The following is an 8,240-nucleotide window of genomic DNA, read 5'->3' as shown; positions in this document are numbered from 1 at the left end:
TTCACTCTATGGAAAAGATAATCTATGGATATTCTGCTATTTAATTTAAGAACAGTTCAAAACACACTCTTTGTCCACAGGGGTGGAAAAAATACTATATCACTATGATTTAAAAAAAAAAATACTTTCACAAGACATCTTAAGCATAATGTCTGTGTGTGTTTTTTTGGTTTTTTTGGACTGTATGTCTCAAGTATTGTGATATAACATTCCAGTGCTAATAAATTATAATTATATCGAAGTAGATTTGAAGTAGACATCTACAGCTTATTCCTAAACTGTGTAAATGAATGCCAATACACAGAATGCTGGTGACAGACTCATGAATATATATATTTTTGAATACTTATGATCATTAAAAATGTAGCATTCATTTTAGTCAATCAAATGTAGCTCTTCAAAATTGTTATGCCATCCCCCAACACCACCAACCCAATCACCACCATTTCATCTGAAACATTTTAATTAAAAATTGTAAACATGTAGGACTCATTTTCATTCAAAAGAGATTGGAAACAAATATATAAACACATAAAAAGTGTTTATTTATTTATTTTTGCCATGCATATAGGGATTAATGCATAAAGAAACTAGCTAACAAACTGTGGATTTTGTATATAAAATGCACTTTTCAGCTTATTTATTTATTTATTTTATGATACATGCAAATGCTTTTTGTCAATACTAGTTAGATCTGTTGCCCAGCATGTACTTTTACACAGTGAAGCTGTCACCCCTGAACTGAAATAATCACATCATCACTATTCCTCTTCTTCTTCTTAAATTATTTTATACTCCCACAAAAATAAGTGCTCTGGGTCTGTGTTGTGAAAGAAGGCCTGAACAACATCACATCACACATCTTACTGAAGAGAAAACAGATGGAGGGTGATCTCTAGTATGTTGGCCGAATTCCTTAAAATTGACTTTGTAACACCAGGGAAAGAAAAAGTATGCAGTATTGCAGTACTTTTGTCCATATTTGTAAAAAACATTTTGTTGATCTTTTTATGTTTGTATTTGTTCGTGCAATTTTAAACCATTTTAATGCACTCACATGTAATTCAAGTTTCCTGAGATAAAGTAGTTTTCTTTGAAGACCAACACATTTAAATCATATGAACAACTGTTGCGCTGGCTGTGTTTAGCTTTTAGCGATGAGTTGACATTTAGATTCCTCTCTTGTGACCTAGATGGGCTTTCCCTGTAGTCCTTACAGTATCTTATTCCTTTAAATCACATGATTTTTATGTTTTAGTGTCTATGTAGAGACATTCCCCAATTAAACTTTAAGTTAAGTAACATTAAAATGCATCACAGCATTTAGTCCATTTAAATAATGTGTACTGTTTTGCCCGTAATTAACAAGCATGCCCTTTGATCGCCATCTGCTATTATCAGATCTTATCACTGTAAATACTGTAATCTGTGAGCTGCTTATTTTTCTGTATGCACGTGAGATGACTGAATTATTTGACTTATTCCAAACTCATGTGTAATGAAAATAGCACGAATATAAATATGGTGTGAATCCATGGCTGGTGTTTTATGTTAATTTGTGTGATAAGCTACAGAGCATAGTCAAAAACTGTGAAGAAGAGGAAGTTAAAAATGAAAGATTCCTCAATAACTTCTGCTGGGTAGGTTTTGGTTTGGTGTCTTGGTTTGTCCTTTCATTTAAAGGTAACTTGATTCATTAACCATGCTGTCAGATTTTAGCATTTTTTATTTTATTTTAATAAAAATAATTACAAATTTTTTTTTCATTTTAGTAAGGACAACTAAAGTTTGAATGAGGTTTCTAAACAGTTGTTTTGCTTTTAAATGTCTATGAAACTTCTTCACAGAGTGTTAGGGACAGAAAGAGAAACTGATTTAAGTGTTTGATGAAAAAAGAACCACACTGAACTGTACTACATTTATGGACTTATTTGGTAGACACATTAGAGGCCAAAGCCATATAAGAAAGGCAATAAAGGGACTTTCCTTTTCCACTGAAACAAGGGGTTTATTGATCTCTCCGTCCAGCAGTCTATATTAATGTGAGAGCTGTAGAGTCCCTCACTCTCTAGTTTTCTCCTTTCTTTCCACACATCCTCATTTTTCAACAAAATTCAGCTTGATGTCTGCTTTCTAACCAGAACCCTAACCAGAAACGTCATGTGGCAAGTGTACGAGCTCCAACTCGTTGAGCCATGATGCTCATCCGGAACAATGCAAGTTCTAATCTGGCTCGTGGCCTTCGGCAATCCCTCTCCCTTCCGACGTCCTGCTTCAGACACAAAGATTTCTTGTCATTTCTCTACTGTTTCTATTGCATCTAATTATCACAAGCAAATAAATAAAGAAATTATCCTCTGTTTCTTTCATTTGCAAAATCATACACATTTCAATGCAGTTTCCAACTGAAACAATGTCCGTTTCCCTAAAATTATGATAAAAGCAAAATTAGCAATAAACAAATACTTATTTTCACATGGTTCTTTATAATTTGTAAATGAATACATTTTGATATTTGCATCATATAACCAGCTCCATACGTGGCTTTCCTGATGCTGTCCTGATAAACTTGCTCGGCAGCTCACCTGGTAACACAAGTCATAACACTCATTAAAAGAACTCAAAGCCTCGTAGAAGCAAGCTGAAATGCATGGTTGCTTTAGCAAATATAAGTTTTTTACGCATGTTTGCATTTGCATTAGAGTAGGGTTTAAAGTAGGTGGTACGTTCATTTCAAATGTGATAAAGCATTAACCTTTTAGTGCCACAATACGTACAACAGCGAACGTATTAAAAAAATCTTGCCACAGTCCTGTCTGAGAGAAAAATGAACGTGCTATTTCACCAGTCACAAGCAAGGCTATATCATTTTGCAAAGACAGCCACTTTGTTTTTCTCTCGACAGATTATATCGCTTATAGTGCCTCTTGTGGAAATGTCACCTGAAAGTGCAGCAAAATACCCGGTGCAACGTATTTGTGACCCTGGACCACAAAACCAGTCTTAAGTCGCTTGGGTATATTTGTAGCAATAGCCAGCAATACACTGCATGGGTCAACATTATCGATTTTTCTTTTATGCCAAAAGTCATTAAGACATTAAGTAAAGATTATGTTCCATGAATATATTTTGTAAATTTCCTATCTTAAATATATCAAAACTTAATTTTTGATTAGTAATATGCATTGCTAAGAACTTAATTTGGACAACTTTAAAGGCGATTTTCTCAGTATTTAGATTTCTTTTGCAACCTCAGATTCCAGATTTTCACATAGTTGTATCTCAGCCAAATATTGTCCTATCCTAACAAACCATACATCAATGGAAAGCTTATTTATTCAGCGTTTAGATGTTGCATAAATCTCAATTTCAAAAAATTGACCCTTATGACTGGGTTTGTGGTCCAGGGTCAAATTTCAGGTTTTGCAGAAACGTAGGGTATTTCCAATGAGTCTGTGTGTTGCATGAAAGTGTTTGCAATTTCGTTTTCGGACAGAAGAAAGATTAGAGAGGCCTATAACTGTTGACATCAATTCTTGTGTAGCATCACAATATCAAAACATCTATCTTCTAATCCCCTTAGAAGAACGATTATTGATGCCAGTGAGTCTGGGAAAGGTGTTATAAGTCATTTCCAAGCAATTTACAAAAAACAATTTTGGTTGTGAGATAGCGTTGGATAGTCAGCGCAGATCCAGTCTTTCAGCATCAGAAGTATTCCAGGAAAACATCAGTGGATTACAGGAAAACCCTGCTTTAGTCAGTACTGGGTCATAAGTCAGCCATCCTGAAAAAAGGCAGTGGGTTGCAAAGACAGGAAGGAAGATCAGGTCCCTGCAGTGTTTGGGTGAATGCAGTGCGTCTGTATGGATTGTATTGGTCACTTGTATTGGTCACCTGCTTCTGGGTAAACGCTGATCTCTGTTCTTCTGCCTGTAAGTGACTACAGGATCTAGGACATCCTCCTCCAGAAGAAGAGCTCTTTGATCTCCCCTCTTCATCTCCGGAGAGATTTCTTGTTATCGTCCTACTACAAAAATAGTTTCAGAGTAATCATAACCTGAATTTCTAAAATTATAACTTCAGCCATAAAAATACTATTTGTGATTTGTCATCTTCAGCTGTTGCCAACTCAAATGCTGTTAGATCATCATCTGTTATGTTAACATACAATACAAAATGATTCATTATATTATGCATTACAACAGTATTTTAAAAATGCTTTCATTTGTTTAATAATAATAATGTTTACATTTTCTTAGTAAAGAAAACTGCAGCACCCATCACATAAGACTTGCGGAGGACTGAGATAATGTTTGAACTGTATTTTTTTTAATGTAGGCGTACATTATAATGCCTGATTCTGTTCAAGTGCATTTTGTTCAGTGCTCATTTTCAAACTAAAACCATAAGAAAATATTATGAAATCAATAACCCAACAAAATACAACCAGTAATTTTGAAAGCATAAGTTCTTTCCGCAAACGTTTAGAAATGTATAGAGATGATGCAAGATATGCCAGCTATTGTATATATCTACACAACATGTTTGTTCATTTTATGTTAAAATAAATCATACACATATTTTACAACTGAAAAGGAAGTCGGCGTAATAAAATGTAAAAGTCCTTCAGAGTATCACAAAATCATCTCACCTGTAATTGCTGAAATGAATATCATGATTCACTAATGGCCTAATTTAGGGGTTTCCAGTCAAATGTCTCCATTATTACACACTGAATTTAATTAAAGAAATAAAGTAGAAAGCATGGTAGTGAAGCTCTTACCTGAAATATATTCAGTGTATGTCTTCAAACACTGTGAAGCCTTTATCAACTATCCTGCTCATTTCACCTGAGCCAGGTAAAATACTTTCACATTTGCCCTTTTTTCTTTCTTTCTTTTTTGTAAGCCATGGAAAGACTGGGGGGCATGTTGTCACAATAGGAATCTGCCATTAAACAGAACTTCAGCAAAATGCAAATATAAGTAAAAAACATGAAATGTAAGTAAGAAAACAAAACATGGAACATAAAATGATTCAAGAAAAAGTCTGAATAAGTAAAAATATGAAAACATTGTTTAGGCCAACATAGAATTGTAATTAATTAATGTATAAACTTATTAAATGCATGTGACAACTTCCTCCAATCTGACATACATTTTCTCAGAACCCTTTATTATAATATAGTTGACACTTGTCTTTATATAGTGTTGTATTTTTTTTTAAATATAATACATTCAAGGAAATGTATGAGAAAGTGAAATAAGGAAATAAAGATTTAACCACAAAAAATTGTCCTTTTTGTATGGTTCCTACAAACCATATTGGAAAACACCCACAATGTGGACGCATTTATGGTTTTTACAGACTGATTCATCAGAATACATGGCTGCTTTTTTAAGGCAGATGTTTTGTATATTCAGAGTGTGTAGTTACCCTATCTGCCAGCAGGGGGAACCATGCTAACCAGCCACACAATGACCCCTGGGTGTTTTTATGTATTTCATCATTTGGTTATTTCTGTTGTTTCAGCATAGCAGAATGCTGTCACATAGTATTGTATGTTGTGTTATGTTCTTGGGTCACTTTATGGCTCTTTGGAGTTGCTCAAGTCATTTTTGGTCATTCAGATCAAAATATTAGTGTCTGTTTTTTTCTGCTTTAAGTTGTTTATGGGTTCACCAATGTGGCATCAGACCATTTTTTCCTCTCTTATTGGGTCTGTTTATTTTAGGAGTGCAGAGCTTATATTTATAATGTTTATGAGACTGTGGGTAAGCAGCTGAAAAGATGATAAAACTAAATTATTATCATGCCCTAACTGCTTTCAATCTACCCCAGATGGGGTGTGAAGTTGTTTTATTACAAAATAAGCATATAAATCAAAAGCTACATGATGCTTTATCATCAGAAATCCTCCATTTGGGTAAGTTACTTCTAAACTGGAGGATGATTCAAAAGCAAGATGGCTTTAGCTCATGGCTTGTGAGGATCTGATAAACAACCTTCAGTTTGCCAGCCCTGAGCCAACATCATGCTAAAAAATTATTTATGCTTAGCTAGCGAAAATCATTAATAATGAAAAGAGGAAGTGAGGAGGAAGTAGATAACACTTGACTAAACATATGATGGAAAGTTTCTGACTTCGGAATTCAAGTGAACTGATTCGCATTAACTTCTGTGGACCCATATGGCAAAGGTTTTGGAACAGTGATAACGCGGCCCACCTTCCTGCAATCCATGAAGCTTTAGGCAAATTAGGAGATTATGTTAAACTGTGTCTAAATGTTGGCTCCATGAATGCAATAATAAGCATTTTCAAAAACTGGGAACAACCAGGTGACATTATTCTACTCACCCTTTAACCAACATTAAAAGGACATTTTTAAAGTGTAAAATTATAACAAATTACTGCAACATACCATGAATAACCCCAAAAGATCAATTGTTTCTGCAGAAATATTACAGACGTGTTAAATATCAGTTTAGTCCCTTACGCAAAGAAAATATATTTCCTAATATATGAGTGATCAATATCTGAAACGACATAATGGTATGTTAGAAATTATACAGAATAATATATTGTGTAAATATATTACAATATATTGAATAACACATAAGGAATTGCCGCTTTTCATATATTGAAAAATATGTGACAATATATTTACTTGTATATCACAATATATGTCATTTTATATTCAGTAATACACTTTATAATATATAGATGTACATGTGATAAGATATGATACTGCATGTGTAAAAAATACTGTATACTGAACATATATCCATGCAGTATACACACACACACATATATGGAGATATATATTTAAAAATCATTCATGATATAAATGTTTCATATTTAACAATATAGCTAGCTTACAATAGCATAAGCTCACCTGCTCATAATAAAGCACTCAGTGAATAGACTACCACTGTGCTGAACGGCGCACTACCATTCATTTTTAAATTATTAACAAAAATGTCAATAGTGTTTGGCCAGTCCTCGTCCTGACCACAGACTACTCTTTTGCACAATGCTAACCCCACAAACTTACACATACCAGAAATCCTTTTACATTTCAAAATAATACAACATTAAACACCAACAGATATCCCCCTATATTAATATTGAGCAAAAACACATGACATAACACTTAATTTGAACATTTTTACTCTCCAGAAGCAAAGCATGCTGGGAACTAGAAATCTGCTGTAACTCATTTCGTGAATGTGTGTATATATGTGTGTATATACATTCACATTGATATGGGAACATCTATGTGCAATTCATACTCAATAAAGGATCAAGCAATTAATATTTATTTTTGTCATTTCTAAATATATTTGTGTGCATCAATATACAGCTATATATTGTCAATGCATATGCTGTATATTGAAAAATATAAGCACTAGTTTCCAATATTTGGAAATGTATGATGTAATATATCGCATTATATTTTGCAGTATATTACCATATATTTTTGATTCGTATGGGGTAATAAAACCTGTCTATATTAGGCTTTTGCAATGTTGTCTTAATCAAAATGTTAACATCGAGTGCTAATATTTCAAATTTTTGTCGGGTTACAAATATTTAATCACTGCTAATAAGGAAGTAAAAAGGGGAGGCAACTACATTTTAAAGCACTGGTGTGAGAACAAACCTGGGAAGAGAACGAGATTGTAAGTGTATTTTGAAAACAGCTGGTGCCATAGAAATTATTGTTATAGCATGTTACAATAAAATACTGTTATACATTACTCTCCTGACATCTGAAAATAGAACACGAAGGAAAAAGTGCAGCTCATTCAGTCAAACTGACGGATTATTTGTTTCAATCCTTTTGAGCGCAACTTCCCCAAACCGGAAGTGTCTATCCCATAATCTAAAACGCACTAGGCTACTTATGAAAAAGGAGGATTAACAGTTTAAATAATGAGCAAGTCCATCATAAATTCATCTTCCGAAACGCGTTTTTTAATACTCTGAATCACACAATAGTCATATAGTAGTTATTAATGTTTTAGAGCTGTTTTAGAGGATGGATTTCCCGGGAAACTGCATAATTAATTCAGTCATAACTGCTAATAAAGGAAAGAAGGTCAGGCTACAATGCTGCTACTAGCTTGAAGCCGCAACAAATAGACCTTGAACTGAAAGAGTTTACAAGCAAAAGGGAAAATGACAGTACTCTTAATGAAACACAAACCTGGTTTACAAAACAACGTTTTTATTA

Source organism: Sinocyclocheilus grahami, unplaced genomic scaffold (assembly GCF_001515645.1).
Source record: "Sinocyclocheilus grahami isolate Dianchi unplaced genomic scaffold, SAMN03320097.WGS_v1.1 scaffold45.1, whole genome shotgun sequence".
In the NCBI taxonomy this organism is placed as follows: domain Eukaryota; kingdom Metazoa; phylum Chordata; class Actinopteri; order Cypriniformes; family Cyprinidae; genus Sinocyclocheilus; species Sinocyclocheilus grahami.
The sequence above is the reverse complement of the archived record's forward strand: the minus strand, read 5'-3'. Positions refer to the sequence as shown.